Below are 27,050 nucleotides of genomic sequence, written 5' to 3' on the forward strand. Positions count from 1 at the left end.
AGACAACACAACACTCAGGCCCCATTTAAGTCAGTTCTGCTGATACTAATAAAATGTAATATTTACCCGATTTCCACCCATATGGCAGCACTTTTAATGAGCAATGACAATCCAGGAATTTAACTACTAAAATGCATATCAACAGAAGACCATTATATTGACTCACTGTTGTGGAGCATGTTCCCAGTGGGAAGCCACATTCAAAGGATCCCACCTGCAGGCTGCATGTTGAGTCCCGTGTAAACCCAGACTGCTCCACGGGCCACAAACAAATGGGCTGCAGGCCGCATGTGGTCCGTGGGGTGCATGTTGAGTAGCCCTGATGTAAAGTGTGGTTACGTCTCCTGTTGATGAGAGTTGGTCAGGAGAAGAAATAGTAGAAAAATAGTACAATAACTAGGACTGACTTACCACTAAGTGAGTGTGCAAAATGAGCAAATTTACAAAGTGGATGTAGAAGTCCAACCACTAACAGAAGCATGTAAAATAAAGTAAGCCCTCTGTTTTAGCTTAAATTGCACAATTTCCAGGACTCTTAGGCCTAATCCAGCCCCATTGCCTGTATTTAGAGATGTACCTGCTTCACCAGGATCTAAATTTAGGCTTTTTCCCCAGAAAACTATAAAGTTGTAAATTTAAACTGGTTTTGCACTATCAACGAATGCAAAATTATTTCAAGCTACATACATTAGTCTCTTACACTCATTTTCTGACCAATCGACACCAGTTTTAAGCCCAGTTATTCTGTCTAATGCTGGGAATTTGAAAATCAGAGGACTAACCAGTCCATGATTAAAACCTCTATTAACTTTCTCTGTATTGATTTCCTTCTTGCTTTCAAGAATATGCCTAAAATGTGTTTCATATTAATTCCCTATGGCAATGAAATGAAGGAGTCAGCCATAGGACTCTAGTGAAGGCTGTTCTAAAACTAAGCTGTTGGATATTAAAGCTTTGTCATTACATATTGTATTTTTTATAGTCAATCTTAAATTCGCTGAGTGCAAGAAAAATCTGGAAAGGTTAATATTCCCTCCTTGGATGCCTGTCAAATCACTGCATTGTTAAGAAAAGATCACATGAGTAGACTTTCACCAGGCATAGTTCAGAGTTAGGTTATGAATGACTCATTACTTTGTAACTTCACCTGAAAAAAGCACCTTGTTCTTTTACTGCTTGAACAAATTTAATGATTTTTCTTATCTTCAGTTTTTTAAAAACAAATCTCATATTTGACATGTTCCATTCCATGTTAAGTCTATGCAACTGCAAACAATACTCTAGTGGCAGACTGACATATGTTGGCAAAACTTGCTGCTAAGGGATGTGGAAAAACCCACATCTGAGAGGCATAAGTTTTGTCGGCATAAGCACTCACATGGCACAGTATTGTGTTAGTGGGAAACACTCTCCTGCCAAAATAGATACCACTGCTTGTTGAGTTGGTTTTATTAGGTTGATGGGCGAGCATAATGCACCTATATGAGCATTTTTACAGTATCACTACAGGTGTATTGCAATAAGCTTATAAGAGCGGACCTGGCCTAATGCTGTGTTTTGAGTGACCCAGATGATAATCAAAATGTATGGCCCTTCCAAATGAAGAAGCACTTGTAATTGATTGTTATGCTGTCCCAGCACGCTCATGTTGTGACTCTTGATCTAAAGTGATCAGAGGCAACCAGGTCAGACAAAAATTTAATTAAACATATCACTGCTTTTCCACAGAAACCACACATTCTTATGGCTTGTGTTCATTAGAAAATTAGGTTTTTCCTTGAGCAATGGTCCCTATATAGATTCCATATATGGAAGCACATGCATATCATGCACCTGAGCCAGAAGGCTTCATAGCATTGTCGGCTGACTTGCACACATGGTGTGTCTCCCCTTGCTCCCATCTAAGGTTGTAATAGGCCATGTGGGTTGACCCCTCTTGAGTTCCCTCTTCACGTTGCATGGCCAGAGTCAGAACCCACTATTCCTTTGTGCTCTTAGACTATCTAAGGGTATGTCTACACTACCACCCTAGTTCGAACTAGGGTGGTTAATGTAGTCATATGAACTTGCAAATGAAGCCCGGGATTTGAATTTCCCGGGCTTCATTTGCATGTTGCCGGGCGCCGCCATTTTTAAATGACCGCTAGTGCGTACTCCGTGCCCGCGGCTACACACGGCACGAACTAGATAGTTCGGACTAGGCTTCCTATCCCAAACTATCTGTACGCCTCGTGGAACATGGAACGTGGAACATGGAGCATTGCTTCGGATTTTCCTGCAAGTTCCCTGTCACTGCCAGCTGCATGAACTTGCTGTTGTCCACTGAGAAGTTACTTTTCACTATGCTGGACCCCCTCCTTCTTTTGGGAGCACCAGCCATCTCTGTCTTCTGTTCTCCAGTGGATGAACCTTTACTGATTCTCCTGGAACCCCTGACGGTATTGATGGCTCAGCCATTCCCAGCACTATCTTCTGAGTATGAGGGTTTCTTGAAACCAGAGCCCTTTTTTCATCCAGTCTCACACCAGAGTGAGTACTCAATTCCATGGACCCTCAAGAACTACTCTTGCCATCAACAGCTTTTAGTGGAAGGTTGGACTTGATGACCTCCTGAGGTCTCTTCTAGATGTATGATTCTATAAGAGTTATGCTTAATATTGTGTTGGTGCTTGTGGTTAACCTTTTGTTTCCACTGAGGCTTATCACCTCCGACTGAGGCAGTGTTAAACACAATGGTCCTTTTCTGTCCTGATTTTATTTAAATGTCTTACTATATATTTAGGAGCCTAACTTTAGGCATGAAGGTTTGAAAATGTTGATTGGTTTTCTTTTTAGTTTAGTAGTTCCTGTTCAATATTCCACAACTACTGTAAGTTTTTTCACAGTTTAATATGTATTACATTTTTCAATCTGGAAAAAAAAAGATCATTTTTCACCCCTAGAGAAAGGCAGAAGTTGCCTTCACCTCATAGCTGAAAAATTTTAAAAGAGAAATATGGGGAATTTCACACCACTTCGCTAACATATGTTATGAATCATTATTCCATCAAAGCCAGCTAACAAAGATTCATAGAGGTGAGCTAGTTTAACTGATGGTTAAAGGTATTTGCATTTGGCTCTTCAAACGGTAGAAATTTAAAGAGAGCTGGAGGAAAGGTATAGCACTCAAAATATGAGATAAATTATAACTGAAAGCATGAGTGCGATTTTATACATGTGAGAGTCTCTCTTTTTTCTCCCATACTGTCTGTAAGCACAGATGTCCGAAATGCCATACACAGGTTTGACCTCTGACTAACATTTTTCTGGAAGAACATTTTTGTAGGACTCTCTCTTTAAAATATTGGCAGCCTGTGATGGTGGCAACCTTAACTTTGGCACTGATTGAGTGCTTAACCATGCAGTCTTAATGTTATTTAATGTAAAAAATTTTGTATGGAAAATCACTTTAGCTTGCAGAGGCTTAGGGTGTTAGAGTTTTGGAAATTATATGGCTGTAATCCAATATAGCTCTAATGTGGCCCCCAATCTTTTCAGTAGTTGTTAAGTTGCTGTAAAGTAGAATGGTCTGTCATGCCTGTGACAATCTGAGGTTTTTCTAAGCCACTCTGACCTGTAGTTAATTCTCATATAATGATGTAACTTGGTAAACTTAAACCTCATAAACTGCTTATTGCAGGTACTATGTCTCACTCACAGCTAAGGGGCCATCTGCAGCTCGAGCAGTTCCACAATGGCTGCTGTATGCACTCTTCCCCCAAGTCCAGCTTCTGCTCCTTCCCCACCCTGATCTCACTGCCACTCCCCCATCACATCCCTTTCCTCACGCCTCCTCCTTCAAAGAACATGGCCTAGGAGATTACCGGGGGGCCAGGCATCGGGCAGTGGCAGGAGTTGCTTCCCTCGCACTCACCATGTTGGTGGGAGCTATGGGGAAGGGGAGCTATGCAGCAGCCTCTGCTCTGTCACCATTTCCCAGGCCAGCCCAGTTGCTCCATTTCACCCCAGCGGCAGAGAGCAGAGCACCCCAGCCCCAGCGCAGGCCAGCTTAGGAAATGATGGCAGAGCAGAGCAGGCCGCTGCGTACCTCCACTTTCCTGCAGCTCCCACTGCTGGGGAGAGTTTGACCTCTGCTGCCAGCCTCAACCCACCTAGGGCCCCAGGGCTAACCTGAATATGGGGACCATCCCATCCATAAGACCGTTGGGTGGCTGCTGCGGGGCCCTGGAAACCGCAGGGCCCTGGGCGACTGTGCCAAATCATCCTATGGATGGGACAGCTCTGCACTCACCTCCCCTAGGCACCAGGAATGTGCTGGCAATGGTGCAGAGCTAGTAGCCAAGAGCCACTTTAGTCCTGCTGCATTGGAGACCTGCCAGGAGGGTTAAATTGCCTGGGAGCAGCAGGCGGGGCTGAGGAATGCAAGGGCAGGAGCACGTGGGCCAGTAGGAGATGGGGGGGGGGGGGGAGAGGAGGGAGGAAGAGGACATGTGGAAACATCCTCCTGGAGCCCTGCCAGAGAGAGGTGCCTGCTAGCCTATTAGGAGGATTTGAGAACTAGCATTGGCCCTAAGGAAAACTGAGTTTGAGACTCTTGACTTATTGGAAAGTCAATAATGCAAACTTATGATCATTTTACATCAGCGCAGAAAGTCTCCACACCCAGTAGATTTGTCTGTTGTATAACTTCTCTGGTCTTGGCCTTGCATGATAGCACAGAAAGTTTGCTGGACTACCTTGCCAACACATGTATCACGTCTAACTGCAATAAGGAAACAACACAATCGGAAAGTGCACAAATGCAGTTGGATACACTTGCACCTTGAAGAAGCTGATTTATGGAGTGACAGAGATTTCTAACTGTGGTCTGTAAGCTTCAGAGAGCTGGTGCTTTTTCTCCTTATTTTCAGGAGCTAAATGGTATTAAAAGGGGCCGTGCATTAGGAGACCTGTTTGATGCTTGACTCATTGACCCATGTGACCTGAGGTAAGTTGCTTAACTTCCATTTCTGAGTTTTTCCCATCACTAGAATGGAGATAATGATATTTAACTTTCCCGCTTTGAAGCTCTCCAGTGCTTTGAGATCTTGGAATTAAAGACGATATGTGTGGAAAATATTACTATTTTTAATGGAGGAAATATGAACAAATGATTTCAATAATGCTAAATGGAAGTGTCCCAAATGTGAAAAGCAAGTAGTTTGTGTTGGAAGTGTTGAAAATACTGTAATCTCTCTCTTAATGGATATTGCAGCACTATTTATGCAGAAGATCAATACAAATATATTTAAAAATGTCAATTTTGATTTTTGAATCTTGGTGAAGGTGGGTTGACTATTAATATGAATGGGAATATTACATAGCCAAATTATAGATGTGTTCTGACACTTGTAGGAAACAATGGTGAAAAACAGTCCTATGTGTAACGATCTGCCCTTACACAGGCCTATTTCATTTTTATTATTTATTAAACTGGGTAAGACGTATTGGAAAAAATGTACTGCCTGATTTGTTTGCTAGTGAATCAGGGAGAAATGGAGGAATAAAATACTTCAGCTGAGAGTCAATGCTGTGCTGTTGCTCCCAGCAAATCATAACGTGAAATATGTTTTAGAATAGGAGTGGATCAATAATATTGTACAGTCGGTGTATCCAGCACCCAAAGCACACCAGAATCTGACTGCAATAACTTTCAAAGGTCTGATTTGATTCCTCCTTCCCACTCCCAACAAGAGATGTTTCATTACTTGTGCATGTGCTCTGTATTTTAATCCAAACTCATGCAGTAATAGATCTATAATATATTTCTAAATATTTTAGCTTTGTTATAAGTAATGAGAGAAGACAAATCTTGATTTTCTACAAAGATCGCAAGAGATATGTCTAAGCTGTGGACTTTCCTCTTTCACAGACTTCTCAGTTCATTGGGTTAAATGTTTAAAAAATAGGCAAAAACCCTCAATCTCCCCTCTAAACCACCTTCGACAGAATAAACCATTTTTTATATTAGGTGTTGTTTGCTCAAAAAGCCGTTAAGCAATCTAAAGAGCATGGTGACACGGGGAATGTGTCTGAAAGAGGATGGATGTTGCTAAGAATGGAGTATTGTGATGTTGTTACACCCATTCCCAACCTTTAAAAAAACTAATATAATTTGTCAGATGACATTGAAATCCACTTCAAACAGGGCTTATTTCTTTTTGGTGCTAAAGCTTAGTCCCTCACAGGAACTTGTTTGTTGTGAATGATGGTTATTGATTTTACAGCATCCAAAAGTGTGTTGGGCACTCAATAGTACTGTCAAATAGCCACAGGCCCCTATTCTCAAGATCTGAGAATCTTATTTTTGGTGTGATGCAGAATTGGGATAGGAAACTGAAGGATAAAGGAAAATATGTTATGGTGGTATATTTTTGTGTAATTCAGATGAGGTTTAGTTAAACACGAGTTGTAATTGGGTGAAATTCTATGGCCTGTGATATACAGAAGGCCTGACTATATCATCTGTTTCATGGTCCTTCTGGCTGTAAATCTGAGGTATATGTGCTTTTTGGTAGTTACATTAAGATTTTAAAAATAATTATTAAGATGTTTCTCCCAATATACTCCCATCACTTTCTAAACATCTTCCCTTTATATTTCTCCCTTTCACCTCAACTTCGTCTGCCTCATGGAGCCTGGGAACCTCTTTATTTGTCTTTACTAGGAACCCTGAGTGCCTAGTTGTCTTGTTTAATTAATACTATTAGAATGCTGCTGTTAGATTAGCAGCCAGGGAGTGCTTCTGTATGAACCAACTCCTGAGGACTGCACACATCAATTCCTCTGACTGAGGAATGAAAGAATGAAAGGCTTCTCTTCAGACAGCATCCCTCAGGCAGCGGTGAGTTATGTTTGCATTATCAGCCCTGCCTGTGGGAACCCAAACAATTGATGATGGTTAAGGGGAACTATAGTAAGAACACTCACACTTCAGTGGATGGGTCTGTCAAGGAGATATCTATTTAAAAATAGTAAATAACTGTTGACCATCAAAGTGTCCACACGATCAAGGTGTCAATATAATTAAACACTCCCTGATTTAAGGTATATTTACTGTCTCTAACAATGGTTTAAAAATGTGGCTTGGTTAATCTAACCATAGGACTGTATATTATGTAATACTTGCTCTTAATATGGTATTGTGATTATTACCTGTAAAAGATTAGATGTTATTTCTATGACCTACTTTCCCAATGGGGTAAACGCTCAAGAAAATCTTTTGAACCCTTTCTGTGTTACACTATTTTAAAGGAATACTGTCAATCTGGTTAGGACAGAGGGTATGTCTACACTACAGCGCTAATTCGAACTAAGCTAATTCGAACTAACGCATCCAGACTAAAAAAACTAGTTCGAATTAGCATTTTGCTAATTCGAACTAGCATGTCCACATTGAGTGGACCCTGAACTGGGGTTAAAGATGGCCGGAAGCAGTGCCGGCAGGGCATCAGAGTAGGACTTAGAGCGTGGAGCTGCTGTCTCAGGCTAGCCAAGGGCTGTGCTTACAGGGACCCAACCCCCACCCCAGACAGACAGTTCTCAGGGGTGCCCCGCTTGCAAAGCAGTCCTGGCTTGGATTGCCCGGAGTACCCACACTGGGCACATCACAGCACTCGGCCATCAGACCAGCTGCACTTGTCGCAGGCTGCCATCTGGGGAGAGGGGACAACTGGGGGGCTGCAGGAGAGCTTCCATCCCCAGAAGCCCACAGAGCCAGCCCAGTCCTCCCCATCGGGGGCTCGTACCCCATTCCTCCCTCACCTCCTTCCACTTACCCCTCCCTAGCCCCCCTTCCTGATATACAAAATAAAGGACAATTGTGTTCAAAAATAGAATCTCTCTTTATTGAACAAAACTTGGGAAGACTGGGAAAAGGAGGTGGGAGAGGGGAAGAGAGAGGGTGGGAGAGGGGAGGGCAACTAAAATGATCAGAGGTTTGGAACAGGTCCCATATGAAGAGAGGCTAAAGAGACTGGGACTTTTCAGTTTAGAAAAGAGGAGACTGAGGGGGGATAGGATAGAGGTCTATAAAATCATGAGTGGTGTGGAGAGGGTGCATAAAGAAAAGTTCTTCATTAGTTCCCATAATAGAAGGACTAGAGGACACCAAATGAAAGGAATGGGTAGCAGGCTTCAAACTAGTAACAGAAAGTTGTTCTTCACAAAGCAAAGAGTCAACATGTGGAACTCCTTGCTGCAGGAGGCTGTGAAGGCTAGAACTAGAACAGAGTTTAAAGAGAAGTGAGATAAAGTCATGGAGGCTGAGTCCATGGAGTGGTATTAGCTGGGGGTAGGAGTGGTGTCCCTGCCCAAAGTTTGTGGAAGGCTGGAGAGGGATGGCACGAGACAAATGGCTTGGTCACTGTCTTCGGTCCATCCCCTCCAGGGTCCCTAGGGTTGGCCACTGTCGGCAGACAGGCTACTGGGCTAGATGGACCTTTGGTCTGACCCAGTACGGCCATTGTAAGCTCAGGGTCGGGGGTCTCAATGGACCACCTTGATTTTCATGCACACCTACTCCTGGGTGGCCAGGCTGGCAGCTCTCCTGCCCTAGACGGCCACTTTCCTGTGCCTAGTGCGGAGGTTGTGGACGAGGTCCACGATGTCCGCACTAGCCCAGGCGGGTGCCCGCCTCTTGCGGTCCCGGGCAAGCTCCCAGGAGCCGCCAGCCTGGTCCCGGGAAGAGGGGGAGGGCTGGGGGGCATCGGGTGGCTGGCTCGAGCCGTGCCAGGTGCAGGGTCTGCTGGCTGGGTGCTGGCAGGCTTGCACCTGGCACGGGCATCATAGCCAGCCCGTGCCCCTTTAAGGGGTCCAGGGCCGGGAGGGGGGCATTCAAGTTTCCCTGGTGTTGGCCAGAGTGGCCACCAGGGAAACCTGGGGAGGGCTAGCCTCCCACTAGTTCGAATTAAGGGGCTACACACCCCTTAATTCGAACTAGTAAGTTCAAACTAGGCTTAGTCCTCGTAAAATGAGGTTTACCTAGTTCAAACTAATCGCTCCGCTAGTTTGAATTAAGTTCGAACTAGCGGAGCGCTAGTGTAGCGCCTATCAAAGTTAATTCGAACTAACGTCCGTTAGTTCGAATTAACTTTGTAGTGTAGACATACCCAGAGGTACCTTTTCTTAAAAGAACGTGAATCCAATTGTGTATTCCTGGAGCAATAATCCTTATGATTTTTTAAGATCAGTTCTAGAGAAATAACAATGTCAGTTTTCTGCAACCCAAACATTGTTAAAGGAATGTGATTGCACTGACATTAAAATAACAATATACTTGTCTGAACACTAATGCATAAGTACATAGTAGGGATGTACCAGTATAACTGTTCAAACGGTTAACTGGCAAGCCTGGGCTTATCATTTGGTGGTTCTTATTATTTAGTTAAGTGTTTGGTTCTTTTTATTTGCCTTTTAGTTTTGAGCCTATGGGATTAATATTTTCAAGTTCTTCCATGTAGTCATGAGATAAATAAAGTTACTCCAAAAAACTGACATTTTGAGATTTATGGTTCTAGGAGCTAAGACTTTAAGAGAAGCACCAAATACTGTGAGACTCATAGTAAAATCTTGAGAGCAGGCAGCACTGCAACACGGGGTAATGTGAGAAGGGAAATTTCAATACAGCCCTGAGAAAACCTAAGCAATTGCAGCAAAAGATTTTGGTCATGGGAAGCAAAGAATGGAAAATGCATGGCTATTTGGTTATATTCTTTCTCTTTTCATCTCTGTGTGTGTGTAGGGGGAGGTGGGGGAAGTTGCATTTCTTAGGAAAAAATCTTGTAATCTTCAAAGCTCTACCACTTTGATGTAGGTTGAACCTCCCACATCCAGGATTCTCTGCTCTGGCAATATCCATGGTCTGGGAAGACGACAGATGTTGCTGGACCAAAGAGTCCTGGAGGCTGGGAGCCTGACCCAGTTGGGAGTCCGGTGGGTGTTGGGGAGCCCTGGATGGGTGTGCAGAGGTTGTGCTGGTGGGGACTGGGGAGCAGGTGCCAGGGGAGCTGGTGGTGGCTGGGGGGAATCCCCGGTCCTGCTTGGGAACCCCCATCATGACTGGAGCTAGGGGCACCACAAGAAGCAGGGCTGGTGGTGGCAAGGGGGAATCCCTGGCTCTAGCTGGGAATGACCCCATGACTGGGTCCATGTGGTTGGTGGGAATCCCCAGCCCCATCTGGGAACCCCAGGGAGCCCTGGCGGCCACAGGACCAGTGGCAACTGGGGAGTCTCAGCCCAAGGAGCCTGACACCAGGGAGCCCCAGTGGTATGGGGCCGGCAGCAGGGCGGGGAACCTAGGCTCCAGGGGGCCCCCCAGTGAAAAGAGAAGCCCAGTAGCTGGCCAGCAGCCAGCATGGGAGCACTGATCTCTCCTGGTCCGGCAAACTCTCAGTTTAGCTTGGGAGACTCCTGGTTTGGGACTGCTTAGGTCCCAAGGGTGCTGGACCAGTGAGGTCCAACCTATATTTTCATGTGACTTTGCAGTTTTCTTCTTTCCTTCTGTATTTACTCCCTGTCCATTGTGGATTTCAGCCTCAAGATTTGTGATAGTTGTGTTGATGCCAAAGAACTCCTATTAGAACATAGCGACCATGTTGGATGAAGAGGCAGTTGGATTTTTTGAGTTTAGTTGATAAACACAAACCACCACCACCCTGGCAATGCTAAAAGAGTCCAGCTTTGGGTTTAAAAAAGCAGAAAACATCTCTGCTTCCACTCTAACAAATGCTTCATTATTGGGACATAAACAACTCACAGACTATTAACAACTGCATCACAGACCAGTTTGAGAACCACTTGTTTGGACATTCAGCCAGGGACAATGCAGTTAAACAAGGCTTGTGGTGAGATTGGCTAATTACAGGGACTGATTGTTGGTGGAATTGTGCAGATTATTTTGTGGGGTTTCCAAAATGGAAGGTAAGGGGGAAAATCTGGGGCTGTTAGAGGGAAATAGTTGTAGACAGTAGGCAAGGAGATGCTAATGCTTTTAGGGAGGGAGATATTGGAGAGAGCATTGGAATATACAGCTGTTATCTATGGTATAATCCAGACAGTGTCTGAAGATAGAGTTGATCCCCAAATGGGTTTTATTAGATGGCAAAAATTGGCCTGGAGCCATGGCGATTATAAAAGAGGGACATGAAAGTTATTGGTTGGGTCCACATGTTTTTTTTTTTTTTTAAAGAATGAAAGTAATTTGTAAACACTAATGTAATATGTTGAAAATGAAATGTTTGTATCAAATCCCCATCTCTGGATATCACGCTTGTCAAATCCTGGTTTAGGAAATAAAATAGCAAGCAGTTTTTCAGATCAGTGCATGTATGTGTTTCTGATCCAAGTGCGTGCAAATGAGCAGATTCCAGAAGCTATGTATATATTACCTTAATTTTCAGAAATGTTAGTACAAAAGAAGTTGCCTTAAAATTAGAGGACAAATTTATTTTGAAAAATGTAAAATTTAAGTTTTAGATGTGTAATTACCTATAAAGAAAGAAAGAAAGAAAATAGGAAACAAGGTTGCCTGAAATCTACTATGTATTCGAGACAGTTTGCCTATCTGCCTGCGAGTATGTTTGTTCAATAACACCTCCTATATGGTAAGAACTAAGACCACCAAATTTGGTATGCAGCTTTTGTAGAATCATAGAATACTAGAACTGTAAGGGAACTCAAGAGATCATCAAGTCCAGTCCCCTGCCCTCATGACAGGACCAAGCACCATCTAGATCATCCCACGTAAATGTCTATCCAAACTGCTCTTAAATATCTCAGTTTGATGGGGATTTCACAGGTGATAAGCTTTCTCTTATAATAATTTAAAGCAAGGCAAGGGTTTGGATGTTTCAGGACAATGGGATTTGCCTGGAATGTGGCTGTTTCTCATGAAGCATAAAGGGAAAGGTCTGTCATCAGGGAGAGTTATACTGTTTAGTGACCACAGGGGACAGCAGGGAGCCAGAGATGGGGACTAGGACAGCTATAACCCCATTGGGACAGCAGGGGAAAGGGAAGGAGAAAAGGACAGCTATCTACTGAGAGTTTGTGTGTCTGTCTGTCTCCAGCTGGGGGGCATGCATCACTCTCCTAGCTGTGCCCACTGCAGCTGTAGCCGCCATGAACAGGTGTTTCTCAGCAGGCCCCAAACTGCTGTGGTGAGAGAGGGCTGGATTGTCCTCTCCCCAGGATAGCCTGCATACTGACCCCCTCATCCCCAGCCCTATCCCAGAGCAATGATTTAAATGAAGAAACACAAAACTTACTTAAATTAAGGACCTGAGCAATCCTGGGTAAATCCTCTAGTATTTATATAAATAGAACGGCAGTATCCATTTAAATTGAAAATGAATGTGTTCAGGGAGAGTAGGAAGGGGAGGAGCAAAAAGGATGGGGAGATAAATACTGTATATTTTCCTCATGCTTCAAGGAAAAATAAATATAAATAATTGCACATTTTGAATACTGCCTGCATTTTAGTTGGAGAGTCTCCTCAAAATGTATGTTAATATGCTAAAACAAAACTGAAATCTATTTAAATTTCTAATAATTTTCTGCTCAATGTATTCATTCATCACATGACTGTTATTCATCACAAGTAATTTTGACAGCATATATCTGAAAAAGCCATATGCAGCTGGCATTATGTTAAATTTTCATATAAAATCTTGATGTGTATCAAACGTGACCTCATCTTGCAATATGTTTGTAACGGTAATGATTTTTGATGTTCGGTATCTGAATTAAAATACATTTTCTTGATACTTCCTGGAGCATAAACTTTATTGCTGTGCTGATTATTTTTGTAGTATTATTTTTTAAAAATAAGGGAATAAATGGGTATAGTGCAATGCTATGTAATGTAACCCCCTTCTTGGCATGTAAATAGAGCAAATAAGGATGAAGGGACTCTGTTGGAAATGACTTTTGATCTAGCTCAGTAATGCAATCTTTTCTTCAATGCACATAAAAATATCTGCTGCTCCAGGCTATATTTTGTAATGTCACTTTTGCTATGCAATTTTTTTATTTTCTTTTTTCATCTTTAAGGAGCTAAGTCCCATTGAGATAGAAAAGACCAGTATCTAAAATAGCTCAAATTGTTTTTTGATTTGTGAAATGTAGAAGTCTCAATTGTGTGTGAAGGAAACAGCTCTAACTTTGATGGCATTGTGGTGTGCATTTTCTCCTAGAGTGTCTGTCCTTTCCTGCTGATAGAGTAGAAAGCCTCAGTGGCATAAAGACATAATGTTGTACTCCTGAGGGGGAAAGGTGTTTGGTTAAGGTTTCATTAATTCCGCTCATTTTAGGTAAATTATGGCAATTTACACAGCCTTAAGTGATTTCAGTGAATAAATGTGTTATAAGGAAGTGTTAGTGTCACTGTTATGCATAGTTTTGTTTGGGGTCTATGGCATTTTAGCAAAGCTACTTTCATGTTTTTCACTGACGAACAAGTATCACTAGAGTATAATATTTATGGGTAATTACATGAGATATCAGCCAGATATGAACGCCTCCTCTTTGATTATTTTGTTTTATGCTAGTGTTTTCTTTGTAAATGAATTGTCCTTTTCTACATACATTCACATCGCACTGAACTTGGTTCCATCCATGCAGCTGCATTTATTTCAGATGAGCTATTCCAAGCTTACAGCAGCGTAACTGATATCAGAAACTGGTCTACAATATACTATTGGAATGCCTGGGAAAGGGACAGAAATCCACAGCAAATTCCTAGGTTACTAACTCTGATCGGATTAACAGTAACACTCTACAGAAAGAGTAATAATAGCCAATGTCAGAAAATGGCAATAATGCCAATGAAGTAGGTATGTATCTATTTTTAGATGGTTTCATTTTTCTTTTGATGGGTCAAAACTGTGAGAGGGCTTCAAAAGTTCACATTTTTGTAAAGTAGTCTCATTTCTATCTTCTTCTTTGTTTTACTCACATTTGTTTTCACTTCTGCTTTGTTCATTTTTTTGTATTCCTACCTCGTCTTTCACTCTCTTTTCTCTCTTCTCCATTCATTTTTATGCATCTTTCTTTTTTTCTCCACCATTATCACTTCTTTTTTTTCACATTCCCAGATTGTATGATTCTCCTTCTCTCTTCCTTATTCCCTCCTTTTTCATTTTCTATTCTGTATGTTTTTGGTTGGGCACCCTCCTTCTTTGTATGTAGTAGGAAGGAATATGTTGTTGGTGGAGTGTATAACAGTTCTTGAAAAGCTAATTCAACAACTATACAAAGTAAAGCAGCCTTGTTCTGGTCCCAGAGGTCCTTTAAGTGTTGGCTCTCTTGAAAATGGAAGGCCAGAAAAGCACTGAAAACATCCGTTTTTCTGTCATATAATGATTTGAGGTGTTTGCCACATCAGCCTTCCAAACTGGATGTCTGGGTTTTGTAATCAGACCCTTACAACAAATAGAAGAGTATTTCTATGACAGGAGGCACTGAGAAGCCTGGGAAGAAAGATTTATTTAAATTAAATTAAAGGAGGTTGTCTGTCTCCTAGAACTGGAAGGGACCTTGAAAGGTCATTGAGTCCAGTCCCTTGCCTTCACAGCAGGACCAAGTACCATCCCTGACAATTTTTTTGCCCCAAATTGCCTCCACAAGGATTGAACTCACAACCCTGGGTTTAGCAGGCTAATGCTCAAACCACTGAGCTATCCCTCCCCCCAACAAAGATAAGATTTTTTTTTCAAAATGGCTTCTTTAAGAGGAAAAAAATTGAAACTATAAGGCCAAATGGGCCATTGGTGAACTTTGATTATGAGGTTGAAGGAGATTGGATACAATTTAAGAATATTTAGGAACAAAATAAATTTAAGAATATTAGGAACAAAAGGAATCCGAACAGTAGTATGGTCCACCACTAGATGGAAATGGCAGAAGCAAAAATAATAATGAAGAAAAGGCAGACATGTTTAATAAATATTTTGGTTTTATGTTTGGGGAAAATATCTAAACCAGGATGGGCAAGATATGGCCTCTGGGCTGGATCTGGCCCGTCAAACTGTTTGATCCAGCCTGTGGCCCACCCTGCCGCTCCCATACTCCCAGGCCAATCGAGACCTGGGGATGGGGGAGTGAACGAAGTTATTCGCTGTTCAATCCACCAGGCAGCTCTCAGTTGGCCTGGGCGCAGGGGAGCATGCAAAGTCTCCTCCCTCCCACCAGGGGTGCACGGCACCTAGATAGAACCACCAGCTGTTCAAAAGTGCTGGCAGTTCTTTCTAAGTGCTGCGCACCCCTGGCAGCAGGGCTGGCCTGAGCCATTCGTGCGCCGCCCCTGGAAGTGCGACGCATGCGTGGCCCCACCCCCGGGCACCTGGCACATGCGTGGCGCCACCCCGGGTGCGTGGAGCATGCGTGGTGCCACCCATACCCGGCCCAGCAGCCCCGCGCGGCACCCCCTACAATGGTAGCCTAGTCAGCCCGTAGCTTGGGCCAACTCTGCTTGGCAGGGTGGGAGCAGGGAGCACGAGACTTTGTGTGCTCCTCTGACTTTAGGCCCCAAGTGGGTGGGGGAGTGTGTCAAGTCTCCTCCTCCTGCCAGGCCAGGCCTGGCCTGAGGCCCCACACCTTCTGGGGGCTTGGTCCATGACTACATACTAAAATTTGTGAAGTAGCCCCCCTGCAAAAATTATTGCCCACTCTGATCTAAACAATTTAATCCATATTAGATGATGGATGTTAACATTCTTTCCTTTAGCAGTTTCTCCTCTCTTGGTGTTCATACCTCCAGATCAGCTGCTAGAAGTAGGCCTCACCCTCCCTGACTGAATTAATCTTGTTATCTCTAGCCTTATTCTGGCCTGCATATTTATACCTGCCTCTGGAAATTTCCACTACATGCATCTGACGAACTGGGTCTTTGCCCATGAAAGCTTACACTCCAGTACATCTGTTAGTCTATAAGGTGCCACAGGACTCCTTGTAACATTCTTTCTGTTTCATTAGTATCTCAGAAGATATTCAACCACTGCTACTAAAATTAGGCATTTCTAAATCAGCAGGTCAAGATAACTTTCATCCAAGAGTTTTAAAAGAGAGGACTGAGGAGCTTGCTTGACAGTTAATGTTTATATTTCAATAAGTCTTGGAACATTGAAGAAGACTGAAAGAAAATGAAAGTAACTATTTAAACAAGGGTAAACAATATAACCCAAGTAATTAAAGGCCTACAGTCTGACATCGATCCTGGGCAAGATAATGGAGCAGCTGGGAGCTGGATAGTGAAACCACCCTTAAAATGGAACCTCAGAAAGTGAGCAGAAAGGAACCACTGATGAGTGGAACAGTTTACTTCAGTTCATGGTAGACTCAACCTCACTAACAATTTTTAATCAAGATTGGATGTTTTTCTAAAAAAATGTGCTTTGGGAATTATTTTAGGGAAGTTCTGCTGCCCGTGCTACATGGGAGGCTGGATTAGCTTGGAATGGGCAATAAAATGGTGGCGGTTCACCAGGGTTAGCCCTTGGTTGGCCACTGCTATTAAATTTACATGCATTTCCACAGGTCTGGATGATCACAGCTCTCATTGGCCAGGACTGGTGATCCGCAGCCAATGGAAACTGTGATTATCTGCAGAGGCACACACAAATGCAGTGATGTGGATGCCTGTCAGGAGCTAACCCTGGCAGACCACGGGTATTCATCTATCATTGGACTAGATAATGGCCTTAGAATCTAAAAGTCTACAAGAGAGACAAAATAGACTCTCTTGTAATTGTGCTCTGTTGAAGTTGGTTCCATTTTCCCGGGTCATCAACTTTATGAGATACACCAGGTTTGAGTTTAACATGGTTTAAGCCCTGGTGTAAGGAGAAGTTTTTTTTCTTCCTGACCGGTGGTAGTATTTGATTTGCATATGAGTTTTTGGAGGTGGTTGGTTTTGAGGGGATGGAACAGGGCAGAGGAGAAATAAACCTTCCCGTCACTAACACGTTGAAAGGGCCTAGAATTCAGCTATATTCAAAGCACAAAAGGACAAGGAAATAATTGGGGCTTCTCCCACTCAAACTCCTAGCGATTATTACGAAGGATAGAGAGTGAACATATCCAGTTTAAAAATCATTAAAAATGTGACAGTGCCTTTCAGCTTATTTTCTTTAAGGAATTGTTTTATTTACTTTTCCACATGTTTAGCTATTTCAGTGAGCTAGACATACTGTTGTTACTTTTTCAGATAAATTATCCCTGGAGTAGGATTGTGTAGTTTCCATTTTGCATGGATGTTAAGTGCTCCTCTGTGCCAAAGTGGCCAATGGTTTTGGTTCATAAATCGAAACGTAGTCACTGGAAGCAAAAACGTATTTGTAAAGGGAAGAAAAAAAGACATTAATCCTTTCACGATTTAATTTTCCAGACCATGCTTTTACAAGATAGTGTGTGTGTAACCTGAAGCTGCTTATCTTAGATAAGGAGGGGAAGGCAGGGAGGTAAGGGGAACCTTAAGGAGGTCACAGGAGAGAAAGAAAGAAACAAATGGCTATGCTCAGCATCTGCATGTGAATATATATACCCATTTCTTTTGTTCTTAGAAAGTTTAAATGGGATCTTAAAAAAATTCAAAAATCCCCACTTGCCATTAGAAGACAGAGGAAGCCAATTCTTTATTGTTCCCAGATATCTATGTTTGTGAGCATTTTTTAGGGATGGGGGTGGCATTGCAGAGTTATCTGAAGAGCAGTAGTAATCAACTCATCCATTCATTGCTAGAACGGGGTGCTGTGGCTACAAGCAGACAGAGAGCCTTAACAAGTGAATTCCACACCCCTTTGAATATGTGCCTCAGTGGGAAGTACACAGCAGGAAATCCTCCACATGTTTTTCTTTAACACACATAGCTTCAGAGGCTTGTTTCATTTTGCTCCAAATGTCCACACAGTGCTGTAACATAACACGAGTTGGGTGACCATAAATGTCACTAGGAATACAAGCTAACCGTTCAAAAGGGCATGGCGATTTTGCTGGGTTATTCATCCTTACGCTAGGCTTGTTTAAAAAAATATCCAGTGCTTTCACTAAGAGTTAGTGGTAACACTGGCATGGGGAGAAATGTAATGTGAAGAAATCCAAAATGATTCCACACCCCTTGAGGAGCAAAGCACAGAAATTCTCAAATGCTTTACATTCATTTGCTAACTGGAAATTCTGAATTATTTTAACAACAAAATTGCAAGTAAGTAGATTTTCTTTTGAGGTTTCATTAAAGTAAAGGAAATGGAGAATTAATCTTACAATATAGCAAAAGTTTGTTTTGTAAATTAGCAAATTTAAATGTAGTTTGTATGTTGTAAATCTAAGAAGAGTTTATAATTCACCACCACACCCTATCTATAAATATATACACATACACATTTTTTATTTTAAAAGTGTTTTGTTAAATAATGATTTTCTCTATGTATTTATTATGAATCAACTTTTTAGCCTGCTTTTTTTTAAACTAGTATTTATTACACCTTTTAATTAAGTCTCTTGGGCCTTATCTTTTAAAATTATAGGTCAATGCCTTCTGTTTCACTAGAAAATAAAATAAAAAAACTAAGTTCTATCAAAAATGAAAACATTGTTAATTTGCTGTTTAGGGAAAACACAGTCCCTTCTAGATTTTGGATCAAATTCTGCCTTCAGTTCTTTTCGTGTAGCTCAAATTGTCTTTAGTTTTCTTAACGTTTTGATGCATTTACTTGAAAGTATTTTTGTGGCTTGCCTTGCTCAGCATTAACCAGCAACTGGCTTACTGCAGTCTCTTAAAAATCAGTAAAGGTGCTATTAGCTGCCATCAAGCTGGCCCCAAAACTGTGTTTTTGGTTCATTTTGGCTCACTGGAAAGTAAACTTAAATGTTAACCCAGGTGCTATGGCCTTTACGTTCAGTCAAAAAAAAATTCTATTTATATTGCTTTCTGTTTCACAAACATCAGTATAAAAAAGAAGTTTCTGATACTGAGACCCTGGAGATTTTTAGCTTGAATCTTGCAAAATGTGTTGTTTTTCTTAAAGTCCCCATTCCTGAAGTCCTGTGAGAATCACGGCTTTCATTTACAGATTTAATTAAGTTGTTAGCCTCTCATGGTTGCATAGAAGAGTTTGAAAATGTTACCTGACTTTATCCTAAAGGCTCAGAAAGCCGAAATACAAATACTATGTATTTTTTTTTAATCCGAAGATTGTAAGAAATTCTCAGATTTTTTTGGAGGGGGCGGCTGACTCTTGATTAATATACACTTGTGTTAGCCGCTACTGTAACATTGTGCATTAGATTCCAGTACCACTCCAGGGCACAGATTTATATTTAGAGGGCTATAAAACTGGCAATCCTTCCCCCCGCCCCCCAAAAAATCTCTCAAATCCCAAAAGACCCAAATCCTGTCTTCGGGGAGAATGGTTTCCCTAGATCCATCCTCCAACATCCTACTGTCCATCATGTATGTTCTCTTTTTCTATCCCATATGACAACACTTGGGAAACTCTCCGAAAAAACTGAACCCTGGCAGAGGCCTGAGTCTTCTTTTTCCCTTACTAGGTATATGGATCAGAGCAAAGGCTAGTCTCTGAGGGTGTGTCTAGACTACATGCCTCCGTCGACGGAGGCATGTAGATTAGCCAGATCGGCAGAGGGAAATGAAGCTGCGATTAAAATAATCGTGGCTTCATTTAAATTTAAATGGCTGCCCCGCTCTGCTGATCAGCTGTTTGTCGGCAGATCGGGGCAGTCTGGACGCGACGCGCCGACAAAGAAGCCTTTCTTGATCAGCACAGGTATGCCTCGTGAAACCAGACTGCCCCGATCTGCCGACAAACAGCTGATCGGCAGAGCGGGGCAGCCATTTAAATTTAAATGAAGCCGCGATTATTTTAATCGCGGCTTCATTTCCCTCTGCCGATCTGGCTAATCTACATGCCTCCGTCGACGGAGGCATGTAGTTTAGACGTACCCTGACAGCCCTGTTTGGCTTTATAGGCTTAGTGCATCTCTACTCCACAAAATTAAGCTGAGCTAATTTAGGTTGTCCTACAGCCACCACAGTAATTAAGTCGGCTCTTCATGTCCACGCTACCCCCTTTCTGTCAGCTCTGCACCTTTAGTCACTTACTTAGCGTATATGGCAACTTTCCTTTAGATATCTGTGATGTTGAACACGCTAGCCACATGTGGCTATTTGGCCAGTTGAGTATGGCTAGTTGGCCTGAACAATGTGGCTGTTTGGCCAAATGAGTTGGGGCTGCTTGCACCAACTGCAGCAGGTCATGGTGGGGCAATGTCAGCCCAAGTTCTGTCACCAAGAGACTGGCAGCCTGAGCAACACTGACTACCTCTGGGGCAGTGGGATGTGGACTGTCAAAGGCAGCACCAAGTCATGGAAGCAACACAGTATCTATATGGGCACTGCATTGACCTAAGAGATACATCTTTCGTGTGGGTGAAGATCAGTGTAGCAGGAGCAGCATTATAATGTAGATGCTTACAGAGAGATAGGCTGATATAAGGTAGCTAACTGCAGTATAGACAAGGCTTTAGTCTCTCAAAGTTTATTGCCCTAAAGCCTGACTACTCAACTTTGGAAACACCAGGGGCCACATGATACTCACAGCACATGCTGAGGGACACAATTTAAGTGTGGTTGCATATGCATACAAATATATATGCAAATAGCTTCTTTCACACTGACAGGCATGAATACAAAGAATAACGCAAGACAACACAACACTCAGGTCCCATTTAAGTCAGTTCTGCTGATATTAATAAAATGTAATATTTACCCAATTTACACCCAGATGACAGCACTTTTGATGAGCAATGACAGTCCAGGAATTTAACTACTAAAACATATTTCAACAGAAGACCATTATATTGACTCACCATTGTGGAGCGTGTTCCCAGTGGAGGCCATGTTCAAAGGATCCCATCTGCAGGCTGCGTGTTGAGGCCGGCATAAACCCACAAACAAATGGTCTGCAGCTACATATGGCCCACAGGCCATGTGTTGAGTAGCCCTGCCTTAGAGCACATTGCTTTGCTGTTAGCCAGAACAGCTCCAAAAGTGGTATATCCCATAGTTGCCTCCCCCTCCACAGGACTGCCTCTATTACCCTCAGTCTCTGGGTGGAACAGCCTTCTTCTCATTCACACATCCCATTCCGGGGTAAGTTTTCTCTTTTAAGCTCCTCCTTCTCCAAGCCGAACAGGCCTTGCACGAACACTTTGTTAGCATAGCATAGGCCCAGAAGAGCTCATTAGCTTCCATCTGACCAGTGTGAGTGTGCGCCCCTCTCAGCATTCTTTGGATACAGAAAAAGTGAAAAATCTGGCATTTTTGTCATGTTTTTTGACTCTTACAAAGGCGGTTTTGTTCTTTTATCTTCACAAAACCATACCTCTTCTGGCATAAAGCCTTCATTAGGTTTGGGTCTGAAGAAAATATTAAAAAAGGAAGTCTTTTTGGGGTGGCAGGATATGTGTCTGTATGGGGCAGTGGTTGGCTCTGCACCTTTAGTCACTTACTTAGCGTATATGGCAACTTTCCTTTAGATATCTGTGATGTTGAACACGCTAGCCACATGTGGCTATTTGGCCAGTTGAGTATGGCTAGTTGGCCTGAACAATGTGGCTGTTTGGCCAAATGAGTGTGACTAGTTCACTATAGCAGTAGCCACTGCTTCAGATTAGAACTGGTTGGACACTATGACTTTATAATTTCAATAGTTCAGTAGTGGGCCTTGCATAGTTCTTTTGACACTTGAGAATTGAGGTAGTAGATTGTCAAATTAAAAATTGCCATGAAATCCCTGTTATTGCCAAGCAGTTTTGCAAAGCAAAAGCATGATGTGAGGTCGATGTGTGGTATTATTTAGGCTCCAGAGTAAAGACTGAACTGAGTAGTTTAAAGAACTCCTTAGATACTGGTGTTGCATGTGGAGGGATGGGCTGCAGTATGGAAGACAGTGCCCTTTACATTAAATTGTGATAACTTTAATTACATTAAATTGTGGTAACTTTTAACCTATGCCTGTCCAGGTGAACATTTCAGGCCCAATGTTTTAAACATGACCTCTCCATTTCACAAATATCGTTGATTACTGCATGGCACCAGCAAATTGGATAACTGAAGAATCCTCATTTACAGCCACAGTTATTAGAAGGTACAGAAAAGGAGGCCTAAGTTAAGGCACATTTATAAATGTGGCCATTAAGAAAAGAGCTAGGCATATCCTTAGATTCAATCAAACTGGCTAACAAACAAATTTCTTTGTGTTCTCCTGATGAAAACACAATGGCTACTGTATTAATTTATAGAGTCTCTGCTCTGACTGAATTTCCTGTTGAATAAAGCAGTGGTTATGAGAAGTGCAGTAAAATAGTGAAACATGCACCATACACTAGGGCTATGTCTACACTGGTGGGTTATTGCGCAAGAAGGGCCGTTCTTCTGCAGAGCGTCCACGCTGCCCACTTGCTCTTGCGCAAAAAGATTTACAATAAAGCGTGGTAAGAGAGGGCTTCTTGCACAAGAGCTATGCTCTTTTCTAACAGGTGTAAGTCCTCTTGTGTAAGAGCTCTTGCGCAAAAGGGCAGTGTGGATGCACAACAGGGGTTTAAATAAATAAATATAAATAAATATAAAATGGCCATCAGAGCTTTCTTGCGCAAGAGAGCGTCCACACTGCCATGGATGCTCTTGCGCAAAAGCACACCTCGCACATGGCAGTGTGGACGTGTTCTTGCACAAGAAGCTGCCAGTATAGACATAGCCAAAGTGTGGGTATCTTGTCAAGATTAAAGTATGGAATGAATTCCTGTGTCCTGTTCTTTCAGCAGGCTGTGTGGTGGCAAAGCACCTTCTCTTTTACAACTAACAGAATAGAACAGTTGTTACAAACACTCCAGATGTGTAGAAGTTTTGTGGATCTGGTAGCCCTGCTGCAACCAGTCCCAGTATCCTCCGTAGTCAATGGCCAGATCTACACTAGGGAACAAAATCTAACTAAGATATGCAACTCCAGCTACGTGGAGAGTGTAGCTGGAGCTGATGTACCTTAGTTCAGATTTCTGTGGTGTCCCCATTGCAGGAGATTTGTGGGAGAAACTCTCTAGTCTTCTTCCCTGACTCCTTACAACCTGGTAGATTTGTGAATGATTTAGAGCAGCGGTTCTCAAACGTTTTGGGCTCTGGAGCCCTTTACATGTGTATAAATTTATGCGGAGCCGCAGCAGTCCACTGACTGTATGTGTTGTACCTATCGATGTTTCCAGTTTATCATCCTCGCAGAGCCCGTGGAGATGTCTCATGGAGCCCTGGGGCTCCACGGAGCACAATTTGAGAAACACTGAGGGTATGTCTACACTACCCCGCTAGTTCGAACGAGCGGGGGTAATGTAGTCATCCACAGTTGCAAATGAAGCCCGGGATTTGAATTTCCCGGGCTTCATTTGCATGAAGCCGGCTGGCGCCATTTTTAAATGCCGGCAGTTCGAACCCCATGCCGCGCGGCTACACGCGGCACGGAGTAGCTAGTTCGGATTAGGTTTCTAATCCGAACTAGCTGTACTCCTCATGGAAGCCTAATCTGAACTAGCTACTCCATGCCGCGTGTAGCCGCGCGGCACGGGGTCCGAACTAGCCGGCATTTAAAAATGGCGCCGGCTGGCTTCATGCAAATGAAGCCCGGGAAATTCAAATCCCGGGCTTCATTTGCAACTGCGGATGACTACATTACCCCCGCTAGTTCGAACTAGTGGGGTAGTGTAGACATACCCTGATTTAGAGGATCTAAGACCCACTAATGCAAACCCCAGAAGATCGATCTCCATGGAGTTGATCTTCTGGTAAGTGGAGACAAGGCCTTTGAGATGCCTACATAATCTTTCTGGCTGCACATTCCCAAGAGTTTTGAAGGACCTCTTATGCTATGAAAATCACTTCTATTCTGTGCACATTTCTGTGATGCATCTCTCAAGGTGCAATAGACATAATTTGTAATGATATCTGACACCATATGGAATATTTCACAAAATATTCTGTCTGTAGTATAAAAATATGCAAAATAGTACCATTATCCTGCATCTGAACTGCACAAATGAAAATATAAGATGAAAGGTGGAGTTTATTGCCTCCACTAAGGTTTATAGCATATTGCCAGTATGAAATGTTAACCCTAGGACCTCTCTGGAAACAATAGATTTGCTATAGGGAAATGGTGAAAGAAAATCCAGGGGTTCATAAAAATGTAATGGAAATTTTTGGAAGCTGTCGCCAATGGTTATATTTAAAGTCTCACATTAAATACTTTAGTTTAGCTCTCAAGCATAAATCATTACAAAAATAAACCTCAGTGTATGTGTTGTATTCCATTCTGTGTTTTGATTGAGCCAAAGTCAGTTGTTAGCTGCATGATCTGAGCACAGACGCTGAGTCCTGTTATTTTCTTAATTAAGAATTGCTGTTGCAAACACTTGACAGTGGTTTATAATGGCAATAATCCCTTTTGAAAATAGTTGCTGTTCTAGTTCATAAGCAGTTTGCCAGGGCATTAACCCCAACTTCACCTTTGATGGCTAAGAAAAGAATCTTGTCAATAGCCAGAGATCGTGTTTAATAATTTTAGAAGTTTATCACGTGAGTGACAATGTGCATAAGCATGCATCTTTTTAAAAGTTTTCTTTCACATTGCTTTTGTGAGAAGGAAGATGTTAGGGGGTGGCAAACATTTGAATTCTTATCGGTCAGAATTTAAAACAGTTGCTTACTAAGAGTGCTGACTTAAAAATTCTTGTGCTTCTTTTGTTGATCTTGCATGCTGATGCACACGCCCTACTAATGCAATGCTCAGCATTCCATACAAATCCATTCATCCATGTTATATGTGAAAAAAGCTTCCTGGTTTGTACATGTGCTATGTCACATTCCTCTGGTTTTCTAACAAAGCTTTTAATTGGTGTGCTGTGACTAATGAGCATGAAGTCCCAGAGGAAATGGAGCAGAATTTTCTATTATATACCAGGATGAGCTTCAAGCACATTGATTATCAGAGCTTGAACTCAGGATGAGCCAGGGTCACAGGCTCCAAATAGAACCTAATGGTAGGATTTTTCCCTTCCATATATTGCACTGGTAATTTTTAGCTAAACTATGTTGTGCATTTAGTAGCATTCCTGTAACTGCAGTTGCCTGTTGGATCACACCTAAAACAGTGTGTCTCACACTCATCATTAGAGTTCCCATGGTACTTTAATGCTGGGGCCTTGGCCTAATTCCAGTCTGGGTGCTTGCATGGTTGCTTTTGTTTTGGGAGTGGCGTGTGTGTGTGTGTGTGGGGGGGGGGGGGGCAAATCACATCTTTTCTCTTTGCCTGTGTAAAATAATAGGGGTAATGATATTGACCTGCTTTGTAAAGTGCACTGAGTTCTACTAATGAAAAATGCTATATAAGAGCTGTCTGCTTTCTTTCTCGCTCTCAATTTATCTTCCTAAAAACCTATGTACAGTGATTCTAACACATAGCAGTGGCCCACACTGCAGCCCAGAGGTTGTTGCGTTTCGGGGAAAGGGGGGAAGGTGAATGGTCTTCAAAAAACAAAAGCATGGGATATTATACATATTTTAGAATGCTTCTAGTTAAAGATGACATACAAAGATAGAGTTCTGTACTCTATTATTAGCATATTATTGTATAATTAATTGTATTATTACAATGAACTGCAGTTTCTAATTTGAAGTCTCCAGGAGTTAGGGGATTTCCTAATACTTGGGCATAGTAAACATTTAGTTTGAATTGAGATAATTTTTTTTCCTGTAGCCTATATTTACAATTAAAAAGTAATGGGAAACAATAGAAAGACATTATCACTGACATATTCTGTGAGACTGAATTCACTGGTCTAGGATTTTTCTCTTGGGCCAGTTTGTCAGGAAAGTGTGACCATAAAATCTGGAGCAACATCAAATAGCACTTAAATTGAACTGCTCTGCCTTGAAGCAGATTAATATTGCCGCAAACACAAAAGAGCAGAAAAATGATTACTTAAATTTCTGATACAAAGTATGCAGCTATGTTTTCTCAAATTTATCATTTCACAATTTTCCAATGCAACTTTTTTCTCTCCCCTCCACTCCCATCACCAGAACATCAAGCTGAAGTACAGAAGGCTTTCAAGCTTATTCACCACCAGTTGACACTTTTCAGTGAAGGAAGCCTTCCTCTTGGGGAAAATAATTAAACAAAAAAAAACTATCCCTTCAAGAGAGAACAAAAAAAAAGCTAACCCCCTCTCCTCACAAAAAATACACAGATACAGAAAAGTGACAGCCTCTCGTCAGCTTGAGTTTTCCATTGTAATTCCCTATGATTTTAGCTTGGGAAAACCTTTTGGGCTGAGAAACACTGGATGTACTCTGAAGGCAAAAGAGATACAATTTCTGTAAATATTTTGAAGACAATTTTAAAAAAACATTTTTGAGGTACAGCTCATTCAAACATTTCCTTTGTTCAGGATCAGGTATAGCTCTGGTAGGGCCACTAACTCCCCGCCCTGTTAGTGCAGCAACTCTGGCTGCTGCTGCTGCATATTTTGGTTTCCTGGGGCCCTGCTGCTTATAGAGGTCCTTTGTGTCTGATTCCTGATGGTTGATATGTGGTATTGCCTTGTGCCCCCAGAAGGAACAGAAATTCGACACCGTATAGATCCAAGCACAAGGGTTTATCATGCACAGCGCTGGCGCAGTGTCACTTCGCTTATTAGGCTCAATGAGACACTACTAAACAATTGATTACAATAGATTATATAGGGTGCCAATGGGTGGAGAGAAACGATGGGGTGGGAGTTCCCAAGCCCCTAGATAGGTTCTAGCAGCAAGACAAAATTAGCACAATAAGCCAGTAATCTAAAAGTTTACATCATTGCTCCGCCCATAGCTCAGGTTAACATGTTTGCTATTATACAGGGTTATCCCTCAAACTTTTCCTCTTGCAAGGTGTTAAATCCTGATTTCA

General features: G+C 42.2%; 1 protein-coding gene across 9 annotated transcripts in view; it reads left to right on the forward strand.

Annotated features, from left to right (window-relative positions):
- Window positions 1–27,050, forward strand: part of KIAA1217 (KIAA1217 ortholog) — a 553,152-nt gene that overhangs the window by 210,198 nt on the left and 315,904 nt on the right. The window contains exon 1 of one of the 9 annotated variants that reach the window (XM_089776741.1): window positions 17,924–18,238. The exons of the other annotated variants lie outside the window; for them this stretch is intronic. The gene's annotated coding sequence lies outside the window, so the exon portion shown is untranslated. Of the gene's footprint in view, window positions 1–17,923; window positions 18,239–27,050 lie in introns of those variants that run through there. 9 annotated transcript variants of the gene reach the window in all.

This window comes from Pelodiscus sinensis, chromosome 2, assembly GCF_052426305.1.
Source record: "Pelodiscus sinensis isolate ZL-2025 chromosome 2, ASM5242630v1, whole genome shotgun sequence".
Taxonomy (NCBI): domain Eukaryota; kingdom Metazoa; phylum Chordata; order Testudines; family Trionychidae; genus Pelodiscus; species Pelodiscus sinensis.